This window comes from Onychomys torridus, unplaced genomic scaffold (assembly GCF_903995425.1).
Source record: "Onychomys torridus unplaced genomic scaffold, mOncTor1.1, whole genome shotgun sequence".
Classification (NCBI taxonomy): domain Eukaryota; kingdom Metazoa; phylum Chordata; class Mammalia; order Rodentia; family Cricetidae; genus Onychomys; species Onychomys torridus.
This window is the reverse complement of record NW_023414046.1, coordinates 227,036-251,595: the sequence shown is the minus strand read 5'-3', so window position 1 is coordinate 251,595 and position 24,560 is coordinate 227,036. Positions and strand designations below refer to the sequence as shown.

General features: G+C 39.1%; 1 pseudogene; it reads right to left on the bottom strand.

Annotated features, from left to right (window-relative positions):
• Positions 1-2,831: 2,831 nt before the first annotated feature.
• Positions 2,832-23,839, bottom strand: LOC118576656 (annotated as a pseudogene).
• Positions 23,840-24,560: the final 721 nt, after the last annotated feature.

Here is a 24,560-nt window from a genome sequence, read left to right as displayed (position 1 = left end):
TCAGAAGTCCAGTATCATCGTGGCAGGAAGCAAGGCAGCATGCAGGCAGATATGGTACTACAGGTGAGAGTCCTTACATCTTGATCCTGTTATAGTGTCAAAAGCCATAAGCTAACACCAAGGCAAAAATTTGTTAATGGCTGGGGTTATATTTTCAGTCTCCCATAGTAGGAGAATGAAAACAGCTCAACTTAAAGGCAGAGTAATCTCTTAATACCAAGCAAGCGATTACGAGTGGAATTTTGCAGTTATTTTTATGATCACGGGAAAGGTACATGTTATGGGTTTATGGTCAGAGAGTTAACAAACCACAAAATGGTTAGTCAATTCTCAGAACAATGGATACAATTTATGATGTGCAATTCACAATGCTATTGAGGAAAAAAATCACTCAAAAAAGTTAGCCTCTAGCTAAGGATGTGATCAAAATCTAATATTGTTCAATTAAAAGGAAAATGGAGTCAGCCATCTTTAACAATCCAAAGGCAACAGAAAGTGAATGATCTCACTTGGCATGGCTTGCATATGAGACCTCAAAGCCCACCTCCACAGTGACACCCTTCCTCTAACAAGGCCACACCTCCTAAGAGTCCCACTCACTCTGGGGGCCATTTTCTTTCAAACCACCACATTCTACTCCCTGGCTCCCAAAGGCTTGTAGCTATATCATAATGCAAAAATGCATTCAGTCCAACTTCAAAAGACCCCACAGTTCATAACAATTTCAACAATGTTTAAAAGTCTGAAGTTCAGAGTCTCTTCTGAGAGTCTTGCAATCTCTTTAACTATAATCCCCTATAAAATCAAAATCAAAAAACAGATCACATACTTCCAACATATAATGACACAGGATATGCATTACCATTCCAAAATGCAGGGGAGCATGAGGAGGAAATATTGGACTAAAGCACGGCCAATAACCAGCTGGATAAACTCCAAACTGCATTTCCATGTCTGATGTGAAAAGGCCATTCAGAGCTGTAACTCCCTTCAGTTTTGTTGACTGCAACACACTTCTTTCTCTTGCACTGGTTTCATTCCCTGTCACCAACTTTCCTCAGCAGATATCAGATGACTCTGGCATCTCAAACATCTTGGGGTCTCCAAAGCAATCCAGGCTTCTTTGCAGCTTCACACAATGACCTCTCTGGGACACCCTTGAAACATGCCTGGCCTCAGTGGATTTCCTCACTCGAGAAGATTCCACACTTTTCTGTCCTTGAAGCCAGAATTAAGAGGCCAAAGCTGCCACGTTCTCTTGCTTACTGGAGCTGAGGCATGGACCCTTCTTTAAATTACATCTTCACCACTTTTCTGTTTTCAATAGCTTCCTTAACTGCCTAAGGCTGGCTATTCTGGAACTTGCTACTTGGAACAGGCTGGCCTCAAACTCAGAGATCTGCCTGCTTCTGCCTTCCCAGTGCTGGGATTCAAGGCATGAATCACCACATCATCACTCTAAATCTTTAATTCCTTTTCACAAGTTGGAAGTTTATCTGGGTGGGATCTTGCCCTGAGGTCACTACTCCCTTTGTTCCATTTCTTAATCTGTTTATCTCCTTCAACACAGAACTTAACTCCATTCCTGGTGCTCCTTTTCTCCTCAAATTCTTCTACATTGTGTATTTTTTTCCTTGCTCAGCTTACTCTTTTTCATTATAAAGAAATAATCATTAGAGTTATCACTAATAACCACATGACAGAGTTATATACTAGGCTGTTTTGAGATTTCCTCTGCTGACAGAATTAACCCAAAACTCTTCCCGTTATCCTCAGGCAGAACCTTTGGACAAGGGCAAGAAGCAACAATTCTTCAAAATATCACAAGAACAATGTCCAGGCTACATACTAACATTCTTCTCCACCCAATCCTCTTGTTCCAGGTACCCAAAGTTCAAATCACTCAGTATCACTGTCTTCCATGGTCCTACTAGAATGCCCCATCAATCACAACTTAAAGATAACTGCTTTTCTAATCCACAGTCCGAAGGTCCAAATTTCTTCTAACAAAAGCACATCAGGCCTATCCCACCAATACCACAGTCCCTGGTACCAACTTTAGTCTTAGGGCTTCTGTTGCTCTGCAGACTCCATGACCATGCAACTCTTACAAAGACAAACATTTAATAGGAATGGCTTATAGTTCAGAGGTTTAGTCCATTATAATCATGATGGGAAGTAAGGCAGCATGGTGCTGGAGCTGAGAGTCCTTACATTTTGATCCAAAGGCAACAGGAAGTGGACTTAAGACACTGGGTGGTATCTTGAGCATATATGGGACTTCAAAGCCTGCCTCTACAATGACACACTTCCTCTAACAAGACCAAGCCTACTCCAACAAAGCTATACCTCCTAATAGTGGCACTCACTTTGGTGGCCATTCTCTTTCAAACCACCACAACCACTGTGCCTGGCATGAAATTTAGGATATTAAACAAGTTAAATGTTTTAACTATAGCTTCTCCCAGGTGGTTGGAGATGGCTTAGTGGTTAAGAGCACTGGCTGTTCTTCCAGAGAACTGAGCTGCAATTGCCAACATACACATAGAAGCTCAGCAACTGCCTATAAGTCCACCTTCAGTGTACCTGATACCCTCTTTTGGCATCCATAGGCAGGAAGCATACATACAATATACAGACATACACTCAAACACCTAGGAATTTACAAAAAAAAAAAAAAAAATCACACAGATTTGAAGAATTTTAATTTAATATAAACTCTGTGATACTTTCCTAAGATTTAAACCTTCTTTAAAAGTTTTTACACGTTTCTTATCTTTATGTTTCTATTATGTATACTGTTGTGATTTATAAGCATAGAACACCAGATAAATGTTATGTCATTTTATTTACAACAGTATTTTTCTCTTCAGTATGAATTTTCTGATGTGCTCCAAGAGTTGAGCACTTAGTAAAAGATTCACCACATTCCTTACATATGCAGTCTCTCTCGAGTATGAACTTTGTAATGTGTTCTAAGAGTTGAACACTGGGTGAAGGATCTGTCACAGTCTTTGCATTTGTAAGGTTTCTCTCCAGTATGAATTTTCTGATGTACTTTAAGATATGAGTTGCTAGTAAAAAATTTGCCACATTCCTTACAGAAGTAAGGTCTCTCTTTAGGGTGAATCCTTTGATGAATTTTCAGATTTGAATACTGGGTAAAGGATATGTCACAGGTTTTGCATCTGTAAGTTTTCTCTCTAGTATGAATTTTCTGATGTGCTTGAAGAGTTGAGCACTTAGAAAAGGATTTGTCACATTCCTTACATCTGTAAGGTCTCTCTCCAGTATGAACCCTCTGATGTCTTTTAAGATGTGAGCTCTGGGTAAAGGACTTGTCACATTCCCCACATTTGTACGGTTTTTCCCCAGTGTGAGTTTTCTGATGTATTCTAAGATTTGAGATCACGTTGAAGGATTTGTCACATACTTCACATTTGTAAGGCTTTTCTCCAGTATGAACTCTCTGATGTCTTTCAAGACTTGAGAAACAGTTAAAGGATTTGTCACAAACATTGCACTTGAAGGGTTTCTCTCCAGTATGAATTCTTTGATGTATAGCGAGGTTTGAGGGGGAGCTGAAGAATTTACCACATTCCTCACACTGGTGTAGTTTTTTTCCTACATAGATTGTTTGTTGCATAAGACTGTGTGCAGGGCTGAAAAAGTCATCATATTCTTGCTGCCTGTGCTCTTTCTTTGTAGTGTACAGTCTCTGATCTTGAGTAATGTTGGGACACAAATTTAAAGATTTCTCACAGTCTTTAGATTTGTAAGGTTCTTCTCCAGTGTGCATGCTTTCATGTCTATCTGGATTTGATGAATCAGTAGCAGCATCCCAGTGACTACTGCATCTGTAGTTATTAGAGTTTTCTGTAGTTTCACTTGTTCCATAAAGTGCACATGTGGAGGGGTCATGAAGCACTTTGTCAAGCTCAGTACATTGACAAGACTCCTTTTCAGTCTTCACATGTTCCTGAATAGAATCACACATCCAATAGTTCTCTGAAAATGAATACAGTTCAGATTAATAGGGCTTTTTCCAAGACTAAACATTTGATAAATGACTGTCTCCCTAAGTTCTCGCTTAAGATAAATCAACTAGCAACTGTTTAGAATAGAGCTCCCAGACTCGACCTTTTTTTTACCCTCACTATAATTATATGGATTCTTACAAAAAGCAGTAATAGCCTTCAAGGAAGACGAAACAAATGATTTAAGAACCAGTAATTAGCCTCGGGATGGAGCTCAGTCACTGATTATATGTAAAATGTTTGTATTTTTATATTTTTTTCCTCAAAAATTGATGGAGAAGAGTTTAATGCAATCCTAGATTCAGTTTTATATTTACTAATGCACAGAAAGGAAGAATGAGTTCAGAAAACCCAATTCCCTTTACGTTTAAAGGCTTACTTAAAAGAATCAAAGGGTTTATTTTTCTTTTTCAGAGACCATGTAAAAATTTTCCTATTACCAAACTCCCTAGTCTCCTCTTATTTCCATGACAGTTTAACAGAGAGTTTACAACCTATGAAGTAGGTACACACAAGGCGTGAGTTAGAAATTCTATAAGCAAAATGTCCTCACCCACAGAGACCAGGTTGTTATAATTCTCCAACATCACATCAATGTACAAAGCCCTCTGAGCAGAGTCCAGGCATTCCCACTCCTCCTGGGAGAAGTCCACAGTCACATCCCAGAAAGTCAACAGACCCTAAAACACAAAGTACAGTTTGACCACAGTTCTTGTTGGATATAAGGAGATTTAAGGAAATTAGGGATATAGATGATGAAGGTAATTACTCAAAACAATGATTTCTAACATAGTCAAACTCTATAATGAATGTTCTAACTCTGTGAAAACAGGATGACACAATATTCTCACAAGCAATACACACAAAACAAGAAACACATTTAAGGTCTGGACATGGTTATCTCTATCTGCTATGGGTGCTGTGTTTTTGTCACAAAGGATAAGAATGTGCATATCTCAGAAGGAAGCTCTGTGATGAGGAAATGTAATTTTAAATGCTGTACTGTAGCTCATGCTACAATGGATCAAAACCTGACTGAAAACCAGAAACAGAGAAACAGAAGAGAATGTAGGGAAGAGTCGACAGGATACGGATGAGCAAGAACTTTCTCAATAGTAAACATACCAACAGCACAGGAATGAACCCCAAGTATTGAGAGGTAGGACTATATGGAAATAAAAAGTTTCTGTATATCAACAGAAACAATCAGCAGAGCACACAGACACCCCACAAAATGAGAAACAATCTCATTTTGACACTTTAGTGACACTTTGTGACACTTTAGATATGGGCTCATACCTAGAATTTACCAAAAATTACAGAAATTAAAGTCCAAGGACATAAAACTACAACCAACAAAAGTGCAAATGAACTGAATAGAGACTTTTCAAAGACAGAAACAAATGGCCAATAAATGTTGCAGAAAGTGTTCAGAATCCCTAAAATGCCATCATGGAAATATAAACTAAAAGTACTTTGAAATACTACCAAGGCAGAGAATGGCTGTCATCAACCAATCTGACAACAAATGTTAGAGAGTTTGTAGAGAAAGGAACTCTCATAAACTGCTGTTTGTGTGTGTGTGTGTGTGTGTGTGTGTGTGTGTGTGTGTGTGCATATTAATAAACTCAAATGGAATTAGTATGAAAATTATTAAAAACTTAAAGGTAGAACTAAAAATGACCCCAGCCTTTTCACTCAAAACTTCACAGCCCACTACAGAGATATTACATCCCATGTTTACTGCTGTTCATTCACCATAGCAAAGTACTAGAATCAAACTAATTGCCCATCAACAGATGAATGGATAATGAAAATGTAATACTGGGGTCTGGAGAGATGGCTTAGCAGCTCTTCCAGAGGTCCTGAGTTCAATTCCCAGCAACCAAATGGTGGCTTACAACCACCTGTAATGAGATCTGGTGCCCTCTTCTGGCTTGCAAGGACACATGCAGACAGAATACAGCATACATAATAAATAAATAAACCTAAAAAAAAAAAGAAAATGGGAAAATGGGATACCAGTCAGCTGAAGAGAAAACTATAATACAAATGTGAAGGAAAATGTGTGGACTTAGAATGTGTAATATGAGACCATAAAGTTTCAGAAAAAAAAAATCGCATTTTTCCTCATATGCAGAATCTAGCCAATGATATATGTTTATGGAAACAACATACATGTGGGCACAGTAGAACACGGACAAAAGAGAACAAGAAAGGTTACATATCATGGTTTGAGGTAGGACTGAATGCAGATAATGAACACCAATTATGAAAAAGGATATAAAGTTAACTCTGCCACACATTTTTTGGTTTTGGGTAGCAGATAATTACATGAAAGTATATTCGAGAGTGAAAATGTAAAATCCAACGTGGGGCTCCAGAACATCTGTTCCCAATGACTACTCTAACTGTATTAACTGTATAAAAGTACACTGAGTTGTATAGTCTGGGTCTGGTTAATTTCAGTATGTGAATTTTTTATTATTTGCAACTTTTTTAAAAATAATAAAGTTAAAAAAGTATCAGAAGCAGAAAATGAAAGGCATTCAAGTCTCAAAATATAACATTTCCAATTGAATGACCTGGGACGTATATCCTGGAAAATCAGCCATTTCTTGTTGTTTCTGTTCTTTGAGTTTCTCTTTCAGGAACAATAGATGGCTTGCTGAATAGATGGCTTGCTGCCCTTTCATATAAAGGAGTTAAAAAGAAAAAGCAAAAATTAGTAAGGAAAGCTTTTAAATAACAATGTTAAACCACATGAAAAGTCCCAAGAAACAGAATACTACCAGGTGTCTGGTCAATGGTCCCAAAGCCAAAAGAGCATGGATGGACATTTAAAATTTATGGAGAAAAATCACTGTGAACCATATTGTTGCACCCAGAAGAATACTGTCTTAAAATTGATGGAGACAAAGGTGCATTTGAAGATAGTCATGAATTAATATTGGAAAATTCATTTCATAAAAGCACCAAGCACATAATAAATTTGAGGAAATATATACACAGGAGAATCAGAGCAATTATCGATGAGAACACGGGGAAATAATGAATTTCATGTGAAGAATAGATAAATACAGGAGAAATGGGAAGTATTCATCCATGGGCAAGACAGCAAACCACTAATTCTCACACCGAAGGAAAAAAATCCTCAGTTAAATAAACAAACAAACCCTCAAGTTAAATAAGTCTAGCACATGGCCTAGCTGTTCCACTTCTTGGCATATGCCCAAAGGATTCAATGTCCTACTCTACAGAAACTTGCTCAGTTCACTGCTGCTCTACTAACAACATCTGCAAAATGGAAACAACCTCAATGTCCCTTGACTGACAAATGGATAATAGAAATGTGGTATATATACACTATGGAATACTATTTAGCTGTAAAGAAAATTGAAATCATGAGCTTTGCAATTAAATGGATGGACCTAAAAAGATCATATTGTGTGAGGTTACTCAGACCCAGAAAGACAGACATAGCATGTTCTTTCTCATAGAAAATTTCCTAGCTCCAAATCTTCAGATGTGAGTCCACAAACTGGAGTGACTGAAGTAACCAGTGGGGTGTGGGTGAGTGAGAAAGATGGGAATAATAGGGAAGGATGGAAAAGGGACAGATATGAACACAGAAGAAGGAGGGTAAAATAACTGTAAGGATGTCTAAAAGTCATAATGTATGATATTATTATCTATCTACTAAAAATGTCTATAACACATAAGTCTGTGTAAGCATATATACTTAGAATATAAATAAAAATGTCCCAACTGGGCTAATAATGCTCCACACAAGAGCCGTAGATTTTTTAACAAAACTACCAACACCAGCCATGAGACTCCTTCTATTGTGGGGATTTATTAAGGCAACTCCACATAGTTAAAAAGATTTATTTTGGGGGGTAACTTACAGCTAGTAAAGGGGTTGGTTACAGGATCTGGGAGAGGTGAGGTGCAGTCGAGTTGGGTTCTCTGGAGAACTCCGGTCGGTCTACCATCCAGCATCCAGGATCACCAGGAACCAAGAAAGCTGGCACATCCGACAGAGGCAGGTCATAGGTAGGCATGACAGTTACCGGAAGCCTCCCTGGGGGTAGTACTTCCAGGTCAAAACTGGAACAGCTAGCTACCCATTACAACCTTCTCTAAAGTTGTTGGTCACAACTATCTAAGAGACTTCCAAACATTATAGGCTATTGCTGTTGCCCATGTTGCCTCCCAGAGGTAGGTGCGTCCCTATTGTTTAAGAAGCCATGCACTTCAGACACAGATTCCAGAGGACTTGAGATGGATGTGACCTTAAAGCCTCTGTCCTGGGGACTAGCTTTCATGGTACCAAGAGCAACATGAGTTCCAGGACAGTGAGGGCTACAGAGAGAAACCATATCTTGAAAAACAAAAACAAAAGAAAACAAAAAGGAAGAAGAAAGAGAAAGAGAGAGAAATAATATATGACTGTGTAAAGTCAAGATTTTGGATCATATAAATGAAAAAAACAAATGACCAGAATGGCTTCATAATATTTTCTATCATTGCTAGTCACATAAGTACACTCAATAGGGTGCTGAAGAAATGGTTCAATGGTGATGAGCTTCCGTTGATTTGCAGAGATCCAAATTCTATTCGCAGAATTTACACTGTGCATCCAACTGTCTGTATCAGGAATCTTAAAAGTTCTTATTAATAAAATCAAGCCTGAGCCAGGGATTGGGGTGAACGCTGAATGATCAGAGAAGCAGAACAAGCCACAGCCACCTCACCTTGTCAATTCCTCAGCTGATCCTGTTTCCTCAGACTGGATGCCTATCAGCTGAGCTGCTGCTCAAAAGCCTAAAAGCTTAACCAACCTAGTTCCTGGTTTTCACGCCTTATATACCTTTCTGCTTTCTGCCCTCACTTCCTGGGATTAAAGGCTCACTTCTTGGGATTAAAGGCGTGAGTCACCATGCCTGGCTGTTTCCAGTATGGCTTTAAATTCAGAGATCCGGATGGATCTCTGCCTCCCAAGTGATAGGATTAAAGGCGTGTGCACCACCATTTTCTGGCCTCTATATCTAGTGGCTGTTCTGTTCTCTGACCCCCGATAAATTTATTAGGGTACACAATATTTTGGGGAACACAATACCACCACAACTGTCCACAACTATAATTCTAGAATGCATATGATATATAGTCATTCATGCAAGCAAAACACTCATATATATAAAATATATAAATATAAATTTAATAAACTAAACAGTAAATAAAAATTAGGAGGGAAAGAGGGAAGACACAAAATAAAAGTCCTGGAGTAAACTTACTAAGCACATGAAAGGTCTCTACAATGAAGAATTGCTGAAGGAACTGAAGAAGATGCTAAGCAGAACATGGAAAGATGTTTTACACAGATGGAAGGGGACATGATACTGAGAAATACACAGTATTTTGTTGTATAGTTAGTTGAAACTCCATTACATTCGATTTCCTACAACACACTTCACAAAAATAGTAAAGAGAAACCTACAACTTAATGGGTAACAGAGGAATCCTAGTAAATGTAATGCTCAAGCTATCCCAGTGTGATTCCAGGTAAGCCCAATGCAATAGAGCAGTAGATCCAGAACATGCCCAAAAGCCACGATCAGGTAAATGTCATCAAAATACCATAAACATGTGTTGCAGACTAGATAGCCTCTCTAAACAGTGATATTGGGTGGGTAAAGTATCCATGATCCTGCAACCAAGTCTCTCCTATCACACAATGACTCACAGACCTTCATGTATGATCTGAAACAGTGAATCTGAAGAGTAACATAAAGGGGCAACACTTGATAAAACAACAGGAATGGAGTCCTGTATAAAATTAAAAACATCCAGGGAAATAATAATTAAAATAGCCTAAACAGCAGATATGTTTATTGGCTATCTTTTTATAGTGAAATGGATGAAAACCCATAACTCAAAAAAATAGAAAGGAAGCAAATGATAATATAACCAATAAATAAGCAAAAGGATGAACATCTCATGCTCAATAGCAATTGAATGGCCAATAGGTACATATTAAGAAGTTCTACATTGTAGGTCATAAGATAATATAAATTGAGTATACAGAGATTCCAATTTTTCCTAGTCAGTGTCTACACTCAAGTTCTTAAACAATACCAAATGTATTTCTTTCAGTAACTTCTTAAAATGTAAATAGATATTATTCCCTAAGCTAATTATGTAAAAAGCAAAACGACAGCTGTGTTTCAAATATATTTTCTACCAATAATTCATTTCATATATAAAGACACAACAAACTGAGAAAGAAGAAAATTTTTTAAATGCCATAAAATGGACAGCAGTAAAGATGACTGATGATCATAATTAAAATAGTGACAGAAAATCAAGACAAAAGCATCAAAATATAAAATAAGCAGTATTAGCAAATGATAAAATGGTTCATTAGATAGAAAGTCCTGATCAACATGGCTCTATGTCACATAAACCAGAATATAGACATCCACAGCAGACAGAGAACAGGAGAATACATAAAACATGTGAAAACTGGCACATTGTTTCATGTTCTTTTCAAACACAAGACAACCTAGAAGGAGGTCTGTCTTCTCTAAGACTCCAAGCAATTTCCGTTATAATTGTATTGCATGTTTTACAGAAAGTAACCCTGAAAGTACCAAGGAACAGCAAAGAGCCAGAAAATACTAAGAGGTTCAAACCTAGAGGTGATCTCACAGTGTGTTACAATTACAGCAAAGGAAAACACTTGGAATTGTCATGACCACAGACAATAGGAGATATCCATGGGAAGACAGTACAGATGAGTTTAACAGTCTGTAAATATACTTCCTGATTCTTATCAAAATTCTGTTGGCATTACTTTCAGCAATGGAGACATTAACACTAAAAGTTAGAGAATGTACTTGAATACCCAAGCTCCAAAATTCTGAAAACAATAAACCTAGAGGTATTAATTTTCAATCCTTTTATAATATATTAAAACCACTGAAATGAAAACCATTTAATATTGGTATGAAGACACGATCAGTGATGTGAATGAATATGGAGAGTATCACTCACATGAATACTCAAATAAAATTTTATTTGCTTCCTAGTATCAATTCTTTTGTAGAACATCTCCTTTCTACATACATACCTGTTCCTCATATCTACTATAAGTACATTAGAATAATCATTAGATTTTTCTCAGTGGAAATCTCCAGAATTATTTCTAGTGAAACAGAATGTGGCAAAACTGATTGCATGTCCCACTTCCACCCCTTCCACATCTTCACCAATCCCTCCAAATACCTGGGTCCTTAGCTACTGTCTCCTCTCTCTCCATCTTCCAGGCCACTTTGTTCTGCTCCACAGGTGAACAGGTCTGGGTGATCAGTGAGACCTGCAAGTGAGAAAGAGATTGTTCAGGAAGCACCGGGATTTCTAACACAGTACTGTGCTCAGCAGATAAAGGGAAATCGAAACACAGGATTACACAAATGATTCCCCAACTCTCCTGCAGGGTCAGAATACTGAAAACAATTAGAAAACATTTTTAGTTATGGTAACTGGAATCACACTTCCAGTCACAGCTCAGTCGAAACTCAGGGTCAGAAATGGAACTGAATGACTGGGAAGAGAACGTTGTACACTAGTTAAGGTTCTGAATTTATCATAGACCCCAAGAAGATGGAAGCCTCACACCTCTGAAAGGGAGACACAGGAAGAAGAGAGAACATTTCATGAAGATTTTCAGTGTTCCTCTGAGGATATCACCTTACTTTGAGATTTTGAGACTCATTCACTCCAAGCTCACACACTTGCAGATTAGTTTGTCAAGAAAACTGAGGAGCAAGGGAGACATCAAGCAAACTGTTCTCATCCACAGAAACCAGACTAGTGCAATTCTGCAACATCCAGTCTCTGTATAAGCTGTATATAAGCATGACTGTGACGTCACATGCACATCCTATTTCTTTAGAGTTTCTCATTTTCTTGCTGTTTTTACAGTTTGACTCTAGTATGAAGACTTTGAATGTAAACAAAGGGTGAAGCTTTATTAGAGCATTTTCTTATTTCTTTCATTATGAATTCTTTTTATGCCTATCATTTCAGTACTAGGGTAAGATTTACCAAAATGTACGCATTTGGGGGGTAGAATTTCCAATGAATAACAACACATGGAGATTATATATACATGGCATACTTTTATAGTTTCTCAGAACTACAGATTTTCTTTATTTTTTTTAATTAAGAAACTTTTTACTCACCCTACATACCACCCACAGATTCCTCCTTCCTCCCAGCCCTCCCTCCCAAGCAACCCCCCCCCCCCCACATCCTTGAAATCGAGGGCTCCCATGGGGAGTCAGCAGAGCCTGGCACACCGAGCTGGGGCAGGTCCAAGCCCCTTCCCACTGCACCAAGGCTGCACAAGATGCCACACTACAGGCACCGGGGTCCCAAAAGCCTGCCTATGAACCAGGGATGGATTCTGATCCCCCTACCTGGGTGTCCCCCAAACAGTTTGAGCTAAACAACTGTCTCCCGTATCCAGAGGGGCTAGTCCAGTCTCTTGGGGGCTCCATAGCCACTAGTCCACAGAACTATGGATTTCTAATGCACAGCAAAATGAGAAAGTTTTGTCACTTATTTTGTTAATACATTTATCCTCATTGTGACTTTTTGTTCTTGTTGAGACAGTTTATGTAGTCCTGGCTGTCACAGAACTCATTCTGTAGACCATAATGGCCTCTGACTCAGAAATCTTCTTGCCTCTCTCTCCTAAGTACTGGAATTAAAGATGTGCATCACCTTGCCTTGACATTATTATGAATTTTTGGATGCTGAAAAAAAGATAACTGTTCTTATTACAGCATTTTCCAGGGTCTGGAAATAAAGCTTAGTGATTAAGAATAGTGACTGATCTTCCAGAGGATGGGGTTCAATTCCCAATAATTTCTGTTAATCCAGCTTCAGGGGATCTGATGCCCTCTTCTGGCCTCAGGCAATGCCACCATACACATTAAAACAAAACAAAAACAAAATCAAAACAACAAAAAACAGGTATTTTCCAGAATTTAATTTTAATATAAAACCTGTGATATTTTCTAAGATTTAGACCATCATTAATGGCATTCATAAGTCTCTTCTCTGTATTTTTCTATTATGTATACTGTTGGGATTCATAAGCAGAGAATTCCACATAAATGCTACATCACATTATTTACAAGGGTACTTTTGTCTCCAGTATGACTTTCTAATGTACTCTGAGGTAGGAGCACCTAGTGAAAGACTTGTCTCATTCCTTACTACTGTTACGTCTCTCTCCACTAGGAAACCTCTGATGGGTTCTACAATCTGAGTTACAGGGAAAGGATTTACCACATTCCCTACATTTGTAAATTTTCTCTCCAGTACGCATTTTCTGATGGGCTCTAAGAGTTGAGGTCAGAGGAAAAGATTTGTCACATACCTCACATTTGTAAGGTTTCTCTCCAGTATAGATTCTGTAATACCCTTTAAGACTTGACTTTTCAATAGAGGGCTTTCCATATTCTTGGCATTTGTAAGGTTTCTCTCCAGTGTGAAGTCTTTGATGTCTTTTAAGATTTGAGCACCAGGTAAAGGATTTGTCACAAATGTTGCACTTGTAGGGTCTTTTTCCAGTATGTACTCTCTGATGTACCCTGAGGTTTGAGGCAGTACTGAAGCATTTCCCACAGTCCTCACATTGGAATGGTTTCTCTCTAATATAGATTATTTGCTGCATAAGACTATATGCAGAGCTAAAACAGTCATCATATTCTCGCTGCCTGTGCTCTTTCTTTGCAGTGTATAGTCTCTGATATTGGGTAATGTTGGAACACAAATTTAAAGATTTCTCACAGATTTCAGATTTGCAAGGCTCTTTTCCAGTGTTCATGCTTTCATGTCCGCCTGGGTTTGAAGAGTCAATAGAGGCATCCCTGTGGTTACTGCATCTGTAGTTATTAGCATTTTCTGTAGTTTCACTTGTTCCATAAAGTGCACATGTGGAGGGGTCATGAAGCACGTTGCCAAGCTCACTGCATTGACAAGACTCCTTTTCAGTCTTCACATGTTGATGGACAGGATCACATTTGCCATCGTTCTCTGAAAATGAATACAGTTCAGATTAATAGGGCTCATTCCAATAATAAACATGTGATAAATGACTGTCTCCCTAAGTTCTCTCTTTTTTTTAAAATCTAGCCTTTATTTATTTATTTATTTATTTATTATGTGTATGGGTGATCTACCTGCATGCACACACTTATGGCAGAAGAGGGCATCAGATCCCACTATAGATGGTTATGAGCCACCATGTGGTTGCTGGGAATTGAACTCGGGACCTCTGGAAGAGCAGCCAGTGCTCTTAACCACTGAACCATCTCTCCAGCCCCCTAAGTTCTCTTTTAACATAAGTCAACCAGCAACTACTTTGAATAGAGTTTTCATAGTAGTTAACCTCATTCTGTCACTGTAATTATATGGATTTTCACAAAAATAGAGTGATAGCCTTCAAGGAAGTTGACACAAATAATTGATGAATCAATAATTAGCCTTGGGGTGGAGCTCACTGACTCTATTTATGTGGTGATATATTGTGTACCCTAATAAATTTGCCTGAAGATCACAGAGCAGAACAAGCCACTAGATTAAACATAGAAGCCAGGCAGTGGCGGCACACACCTTTAATCCTAGTACTCAGGAGGCAGAGATTCATCAGTTTTGAGTCAAGGCCATGCAGGACTACATGAAACTGACTCAGTCTAGGAGAGAAACAGAGTCAGGCAGTGGTGGCACACACCTTTAATCCCAATACTTGGGAGTCAAAGGCCTTTATTCCCAGCACTAGGAAAGTTGAGACAGGAAATGATATGGGTGGGCAGAGAAAGGTATATAAGGCATGAGGAGACAGGAACTAAAGTCTTTTGGCTGAGGAAAGCTTTTCAGGATGAGGAGTCCTAGAGGTGAGAGGTGGCTTGTTCCTTTGTCTCTCTGATCTCTCAGTATTTACCCCAATTTATGGTTCCAGGTTTTCTATAAAAAGACCATTGTTTCTATTTTTAAATTTTTTTTCCAGAAATTGTTAAGAGTATAATCCAATCCTAGGTTCACAGTCTTTCTACTTACTAATATATAGCAATGGAGATTACAGTCAGAAGAACCAATGCCTTGAAAGATTAAAGGCTTACTGAAAAAAAAAAAAAAAAAAAAAAAAAAAAAAAAAAGAAACAAAGTGGTCACCCCATCCCCCCCAAAAACCCACATTAGATTCTTCAAAAGTAATGGATGCAAAACAAGGATTCTGCCAAATACCAGAGGCTCAGATCAGTGGTTCTCAACCTGTAGGTCATGACCATCTGAAAGCACATATTTCTGATGAGCTCAGGAACTGAGACATCACTTGGTAGCAAAATTACAGCTAATAGATAGCACTCAAAATAATTTTATGGTTGGGGGTAACCACAAGGTAAGGAAGTGGCTGTGACATTGCCAGCACTGACAACCGCTGCTCTACATCATTTGAGGCAGGGCTATCATTGGAAGCCATTTCATATTTCTACCCACTATTGACATACATGCAAGGAAGGCAATTACAGAATAATCCCACTTCATGGACTCACATTAGCCTTAGCATCTGTAAAATTATTCCAATCTAATGTTGGCATACTCAAATGAAATTGCATTTTGTACTAGTACTGTCACCATAATTCAGGTGTAATAAGGCATAGCATCTTCTAACCTTTACAACAGGGCACACACATCCTGGGGCCAGGACACTACACTAATTTAAATGATCAGGAATCCTTTCAAGTAGAATTGAATAAAGCAAAAAATATTCTCAGCTCTTGCTTTTTCTTTCACTTGAAGCTGCCACTGTTGTCCTGCTTATTCCCTAGCCCACCTTGGCTGTGGCTACTCTCTCCTCTCCACATTCCAGGACAATCTCATTTGCTCTGGACAGGTGACCAAGCCTGCCTTCCAAACAATAATCCACGTATTCTGTGAGGTAGCTAGAATTTTTAGAAAGAATACAGATATCTAACACAGTATTTGTCTCATTACATGACGAGAACACAATGTAGAAGAATACAGGAATGATTTCCCAACTGCTATGATTTCCTATCAGAATCTTCAGCATATTTAGGGAGAATGTTAAATTCCACATCCTTAGTTTTTTTCACAATTAAAACAATGTCAAGTGCAATGATGGACATGGAGCTTTAAGATACGGGTAGAAATATTATCTATTATATGCTACAGAGTTTCTGAATGCGTCGTGGAACCAAAATGAGGGGACATGACACCTCTAAAATGAAAAATGTAAAAAAGCAAAACCAAAAAACCAAATACCAAGAAAAAGATCTTTTCTACTTTCAAGCATTCCCTAGTCTTCTGCTGTTTCCAAAACAGCCTGAGAGTTCATAACCTATAAAGTCAGTACATACAAAGCCTGAGTTAGGAATTCTACTATCAATATTTTCTCACCCACAGAAACCAGGTTGCTGTAATTCTCCAACATCACATCAAAATCCAAAGCCTGCTGAGAAGAGTCCAGGCATTCCTTCTCCTCCTAGATGTCCACACTCACATCCTTAAATGTCAACAGACCCTGAAACAAAAGGTACAGTTTGATCATGTGACACCAGACAGAGTGCTTTCCTGGATGTAAGGAGACTTAGGGAAATTAGGGATGTAGATTAGCAAAGACAATTACTCAAAACACTGATATAATAATAGTCACACTCTATAATGAATATTCTACCTCTGAAAACAGAATGACATAATAGTCTCACAAGCATGTCCCTGCAACAAGACACACATTTAAGGTCTAGATAGGGTTATCTTTTATGGATCCTGTGTTATGTTGCACAGGATCACATTGTACACGTCTCAGAAGGGAAATCCTTGATGAGGAAATGTGCTTTAAAATGCTATACCTGAAGATTATGCTATAGCACTGACACCAAATCAATCCTGTGTGGACATGGGCCTTACATGACTTTATTCTATCAAGTTCAGTTGGGATGTTTACACTCCAGGTTTCAAGTCACATCACTAAATAGCAAAGAGGTAGATACAGAAGGCAAAATTTATGATTGACTCAATAGTCAAAGAGTTTGGGGTTTTTCCCACAGTAACAAGGAGTGTGACACTGCGTACTGCAAATTTTAAAGTTAATATATAAGATCAAGTGGTCTATAGAATTAATATCATGAGAATTTTGGGCCACTTCTAAGCAGATAGATATCTGCATCAGCCACATTTGATATAATCCAGATTTTTCTAAAAATATTCATAGGATAAATAACAATTTCAGATGTTTTGAAGATTTCACTCACAAAGAGTTATAAAAATTCATGGAAGTCCAAAAACATATCTAATAATGTTTAAGTTCACCTAAGCATGTACATGTAAGTATAATAACTTTGTACACATTCGGGAGTGACATATTTCCTGTCAGTAAATGAATATACTAAATTCTGTGAGAATTAGATTCTTATCTTTCACACTGTATAAAAATCTATTCAAACTGGATCAAAAATCTCATTTAAAACCAGACACACAGAAACCTAGAAAACTCGGGGAATACCCATCAGGACATTGGAATGGGCAAGAACTTATTGATCAGAAAGAACACCAACAACACAGGAACGAACCCATGTTAGCAACAAATGGGAGTACATGAAAACAGAGTTTCTGCACGTCAACATAAACAATCAGCAGAGCACACAGACACCCCACAGAATGGGACAGAATCTGGACCAGCGATACTCTGGATAGCAGTGCATACCTAAAATTCACTGAGAATTATAGATGTTAAACTCCAAGGAAATAAAATTGCCAATCCCCTAATGGGCAAATGAATTGAATAGATACTTTGCAAAGACAGAAACACAAATGGACAATGAATATAGCAAAAAGGGTTCAGGATCCCTGAAATTCCAGAAATGTAAACTAAACTACTTTGACATACTGCCTCACCCCAGGCAGAATGGCTGTCATCAACTAACCTGATGACAAATGTTAGAGAGGATGTGAAAAGATACTTATTTACTGTTGGTTGTGTGTGTGTGTGTTTGTGCACACGCGTGCACACGGGTGGGGATGGGGGTGTGCAAATTAATACACTCAAATTGGAAATGAAGATTATTAAACAATTACAGATAGAACTAATAAGGCTGGAGAGATGGCTCAGAGGTTAAGAGAGGTGGCTGATCTTCCAGAGGTCTTAAGTTCAGCAACTACATGGTGGCTCACAACCATCCGTAATGAGATCTGGTGCCCTCTTCTGGCTTGCAGGCATACATGCAGGCAGAACACTGTATACATAATAGCTAAATCTTAAAAAAAGAAAAAAAAAGATAGAACTAATGTATGACCACCCAGCTATTTGACTCCTGACCATATATCCGGGAAACTCCACACCACACTCTCGAGCTATTTACACCTGATGTTTACTACTACGTATTCACCAAAGTGAAAAATTGGAAGTGACCTGTCTATGAACCGATGAATGTATAGTGAAAACAGTACACATATATAGTGAAATACCACTAACCTGAAGAGAAGAAGAATAGAAATATGCAGGAGAATAGTTGGACTTAGAATTTGTAATAGTTAGAGAGGTCATACAGTGTCAGAAAGAAGAAATCACATTTTCCCTTATATATAGAATCTAGCCAATGATATGTGTTTATACAAACAATGTACATGTGGGTACAGTAGAACATGTAGAAAAGAGAACAAAAATGTTAAATATGAGGGTTTAGGTAGGACTGAAGGCAGGCAATGAACACCAGTTATGAAAAAGGACATAAGGAGCTCCAGAGATGGCTCAGAGGTTAAGAGCACTGGTTGTTCTTCCAGAGGTCCTGAGTTCAATTACCAGCAACCACATAGTGGCTCACAACCATCTGTATGGGATCTGATGCCCTCTTCTGGAATAAAGGCATACATGCAGATAGGGCACTCATACATAAAATAAGTACTCTCCCCCCGCCCCTCCTTTTTTTTTTTTTGAGATGAGGATCTAACTCAGGGCCTTGTGCTCGCTAGGCAAGTGCTCTACCACTGAGCTAAATCCCCAACCCAAAATAAGTAATCTTAAATAAATAAAAGGATATAAAGCTAATGGCTTCCCTAGTTCTATTTCTGTTAAACATTGTCTTGGTTTTGATGGTAGACAAGTACATCAAAATACACTGGATATTAAAACTATAAAATCCCATGTGAGGCTCCAGAGCTTCTGTTCCCAGTGACTACTCTTACTGTATAACAGTACGTTGAGTTGTACAGTCTTCGGGTCTAGTTAATTATGCATTGTTTGTTTGTTTGTTTGTATGTTTCCAACATTCTTCATGAGAAAGTTAAAAAAAAGTCAGAAGCAAAAAATAAAAGGCTTCTAATATTTCAAACTATAACGTTTCCATAAAAAAAAGGAGCTATGGCCACTGACCTGGGGCATGTTTACTGGAGAAATGAGCCATTTCTTTTTCTTCCACTTCTTAGAGTGTCTCTTTCAGGAACAATGAATAAATGGCATGCTGCCCTTTCATATTAAGGGGTCAAAAAGAAAAAAAATTAATATTGAAAGCTATTAAAGAAAAATGTCAAACCACATGAAAAGACTCAAGAAACAGAATACGACCAGGTGTCTAGTTAATGATCTGAAAGCCAGGAGAGCATGAAAGATATATAAAGCTTGTAGAGAAAATTACCATCAACAATACTGTTGCACAAAGAAAAATTCTATCTTAAAATCGATGGAGACATGAGTACATTTTAAGACAGTAAAGAATTAAAACAGTTCATTTCACTAAAGCAATACTGCTGATAATAAATCAGAGGTAAAACATATATAGGAGGATCAGAGGAATTATTCACAAGAATATGGTGAATAATAAATTTCATGTGAAGAACAGATAAACACAGGAGAACTGGGAAGTAATCATCAAGAGACAAGACAGCAAACCACTAATTCTCACAGAGAAGGAAGAGGGATACTATGAATAACTCAATCAGCAATATCAAAAACAAAAGCATAGGGAAAAAAACCTTATGAACAATATATTGAGCCACTCTGGAAATCAATATGGAGAATCCTCAATTAAATAAACAAATTCTAAAGTTAAATAAATCTAGCACATGACCCAGCTGTTCCATTCCTTGCTATATTATGAAAGGACTCAACATCCTACTCCACAGATACTTGCTCACCCATGTTCATTGCTGCTCTACTCACAATAGCTACAAAATGGAAACAACCTAAATGTCCTTCAACTGAGGAATGGATAGTGAAGATGTGGTACATAAACACTATAGAGTAGTGTTTAGCTGTAAAGAAAATTGAAATCTTGAGGTTTGCAGATAAACAGATGGACCTAAAAAGATCATACTATGTGAGGTAACCCAGAGCCAAAAAGATAGACATTGCATGGTCTCTCTCATAGGAAGTTCCTAGCTCCAAATCCTCAGATGTGAGTCCACAACCTGGAGTGACTGCACTAACCAGAAAAGTAAAAGGAGACCATTGTGGGCTGCGGGGGAGTAACAGAGATGAACAAGGAACAAGTGATCTGAAGGGGGAAATACCATTTTATTTCCCTCCTAGTCTCAAGTCTTCCTTAGAACCTCTTCTCACACCTACATTAGGATAATCCTTAGGAGATTCTCAGTGGGAGTCTCCAGAATTATTTCTAATGAAACAGAATGTGGAAAACTGATTTCATGTCCCACTCCACATTCACTTGATCCCCTTTCCACTCCTTCAGCAATGTCTCCACCATACCTGGATCCTTAGCTCCTGTCTCCTCTCTCCTTCCAGGTCACTTTGTTCTGCTGCACAGGTGAGTAGATCTGGATGACCAGTGAGCCCTGCACACAGGAAAGAGATTGTTCAGAAAGCACCTGGATTTCTAACACAGTACTGTGCTCAGGAGATGAAGAGAAAACTTAATACAGGATCATAGAAATGATTCTCCAACTGTCCTGCAGTGTCAGAATCCTGAAAACAATTAGAAAGCATTTTTAGTTATGGTAACTGGAATCCCACTTCCAATCACAGCTCAGTCAAAACTCAGGGGCAGAAATGGAAATGAATGATTGGGAAGAGAATATTATATACTAGTTAGGTTCTGAATTGATCATGAGCCAATGATAATGATGAAGCCTTACACCTACCAAAGGGATACACACAAAGAAATAAGAACATTCCATGAAATTTGTTTTTTCCTTTGAGGATTTCACTTTACTTTCTCCGTGAGATTTGAGAATCACTCACACAAAGCTCATACACTTGCAGATGAGTTTAGGAAATACTGAGAAGGAGCAAGGGAGACATCAAGCAAACTGTTCTCACCACAGAAACCAGACTGCTGCAATTCTACAACATCCAGTCTTCTGTACATAGCCCTCAGGGCAGGGTTCAGGCATTGTTCCTTCTTCTGGGAGAAGTCCACAGTCACACCACAAACTGTGAAACAGACTACAAAGTAAAAATCAACGTTTGAAAGGTTGTGTTGGTGCACACCTTTAATTGTGGCCTTCAGGAGACAGAAGTGGGTGGAACCTCTTAGTTCCAGTCCAACCTGTTCTGCATGGTGAGTTTTTGGCCAGAGAGAGCAATACTATTAGTTCAGGTCTCAAGCAAAGCAAACACAATAACCAAAAAATAACAATTTTGAAGTGCGATTCTAATTAGTCTTAACAATATTAGGGTGAGGGCTGGAGAGATGGCTCAGAGGTTAAGAGCACTGACTGCTCTTCCAGAGGTCCTGAGTTTAATTCCCAGCAACCACATGGTGGCTCACAACCATCTGTAGTGAGATCTGGTGCCCTCTTCTGACCTGCAGTCATACATGCTGTATACATAATAAATAAATAAATAAATAAATAAATAAATAAATAAATAAATAAATCTTAAAAAAAAAATTAGGGTGAAAGCTGAAAGATTAGAGAAGCAGAGCAGCCAGCTTAGGACATCTTACCTCTATGAATTCTCAGACTGAATGAATGGGTGGGAGATCCTGTCTCCACCAGCCTTATATTCCTGACCCCACCTCTCTAGCTCTGGGATTAAAGGCACACACCACCACTGCCTGGCTCTGTTTCTTTTAGACTGGATCAATCTCAAGTAGCCCAGGGTGGCCCTGAACTCCTGATCGTCCTGCTTCCTCCTCCCAAGTGCTAAGATTAAAGGTGTATGCCACCATTACCTGGCTTCTCTGGTTAACTAGTGGCTATCTCTGCCCTCTAATCTCCAGGCAAGCTTTATTTGTCAGAACACAAACAAAATTTGGTCATGTGTCCATGGACAGAGTGATTTTCTTGAATGAAGGCGACAAAAGACAGGACATTATTCTGATGTAAATAAGTGATCATAATTATTCAATATCATCTTTCTTTCCCCCCCTTTTTTTTTTGAAACATGGTTTCTCTGTCTAGCTTTGGATCCTGTCTTGAAACTTCTTCTGTAGACCAGGAGGGCATTGAACTAAGAGATCCACCTGCCTCTAGTGATGGGATTAAAGGCCTGTGCCACCACCACCTGGCTTATAATGCCTTTTGTAACTGAAAACGCTGTGACTTGACAGCTTCAACAGCATACTGTGCTTTCCAGACTCCAAGGTACAACATTAAGAACTTAGCACGAAGCCCTGTAGTCAGTGGTGGTGCACACCTTTCATATCTCTCTCTCTCTCTCTCTCTTCTTTTGAGAGGGTCTTACCATGTAGCTACAGGTGTCCTGGAATGCACTATGTATACCAGGCAGGCCTCGAACTTGTCTCTGCCTCCTGAGTGCTGGTATTCAAGGCCCGTGCCACCAAGTCTGGCAAAGACACTGTTCAGAATGCTGTATTCACATCAGAGCGCATAATCTTAGATGAAAAATTAATGACGGATAAAAAGTTTGCTTTTAAATGTTAATGTATACAACCGTATCTGTGGGGATATTTTCAGATTCAATCAAATCTGCAAGCATTCTTTTGAGGGCTATTATCTAAAAGGACTCTGGAGATGCCAACTCCCCAGGTCCAGCATGGGTGAATGTGAATTTCAACAGCTTTGTCTTATCCACCACAGCAAAGAATACAGTGTTTGCAAATGTCAACAGATAAATTCAAATATTCTACTAGAGTATTCTTATAAGAACAGTTTGGCAACTAGAAGGTTAATGAAAAAAACAAACAAACCAGGATTGTTCCAGGTCCCAACATGGGTCAATGTGAATTTCAACAGCTTTGTCTTATCCACCACAGCAAAGAATACAGTGTTTGCAAATGTCAACAGATAAATTCAAATATTCTACTAGAGTATTCTTATAAGAACAGTTTGGCAACTAGAAGGTTAATGAAAAAAACAAACAAACCAGGATTGTTCCAGTTCATATTATCCAAAATTTACCGACAAGGGAAAGACATTCACAGCAGAGTTTCAGAGCCGGCTTCCTTAAGAACAGCAGAGAAACTGCTCGCACCCCGTCCTTCCCTCCCGCGTCCCAGCCCCGCAGCTCCTCTGACCTGGGAGGTTCCAGGGCCGCCGGGCTGCGGTTCCCGCCACTGCGCTGTGACTGTGACTTTCCCAGGCCGCCCGCGCGGAGACTGCGGCTCCGGGAGGTTTCGTGTCCCCGCGACACCCCGCCGTGTCCTCCGCACCCAGGTCTGCACCACGCGGTTCCCCACCGGGCAGGACCCGGAGCAGCGACAGGGAACGAACACTTCACACTTCTGGCTTTGGCTCCTCAGTCCACTTCCCTGTCCTCATCCACGAGGATTCCCGGCTTCCGCCTACGTCACTCCTCTAAACCACTCTCCACTCTTCCTCTACACCCAGCCAATGAGCACATCCTTCCAAGTTCTGTTTCCGGGTGAGTGTCCCCGCCCTTCTAGACCCGTCCCTCCCACTGGGTCTCAGGCTGCCTTCCACACAGCTCCAGCTGTCAGGCTGCCCTGGACCCGCTCTGCACAGCCTCCCCACATGCTCGCTGCCAGCCTAGACCAGAACTGCACCTAGGAGGACGCTGCACCCGGTTATTTGACCATCTTGTCCTGAGTTCTGACCACTTTGGGCTGAAATTGTTCAGTCTAACGCCTCATTTTGGGATTCCAGTTCCTGGTCCATAAATTCATACAGAAAAAGACAACAATCACCCAAAATCCTTCCATACTCCAAGCACAAACTAAGATGAAATATTGCTGACCCAAATCACCATTTCCATAGCTGTGTCCCCTAAGGAAACCAAAGTAGATGAAGTGTGAGAAACAGCACACACACACACACACACACACACACACACACACACACACTACAGAAGTTTTTTCAATGAGGTCAAAGTACATAAAGAATGTCCTGACATCAAAGAGGACAGGAACAAAATGATTGAATGACAAAACAAGCAAATGGCTTGTCCTTGAAGAATGAGGGCAATTCAGGCTATGAAAATTGAATTCATTAAGGAGTTAGCAACACCAAAGAAAACTCAACAGAAGTGAAAGAAGAAGTGGGAAACAATTAGCA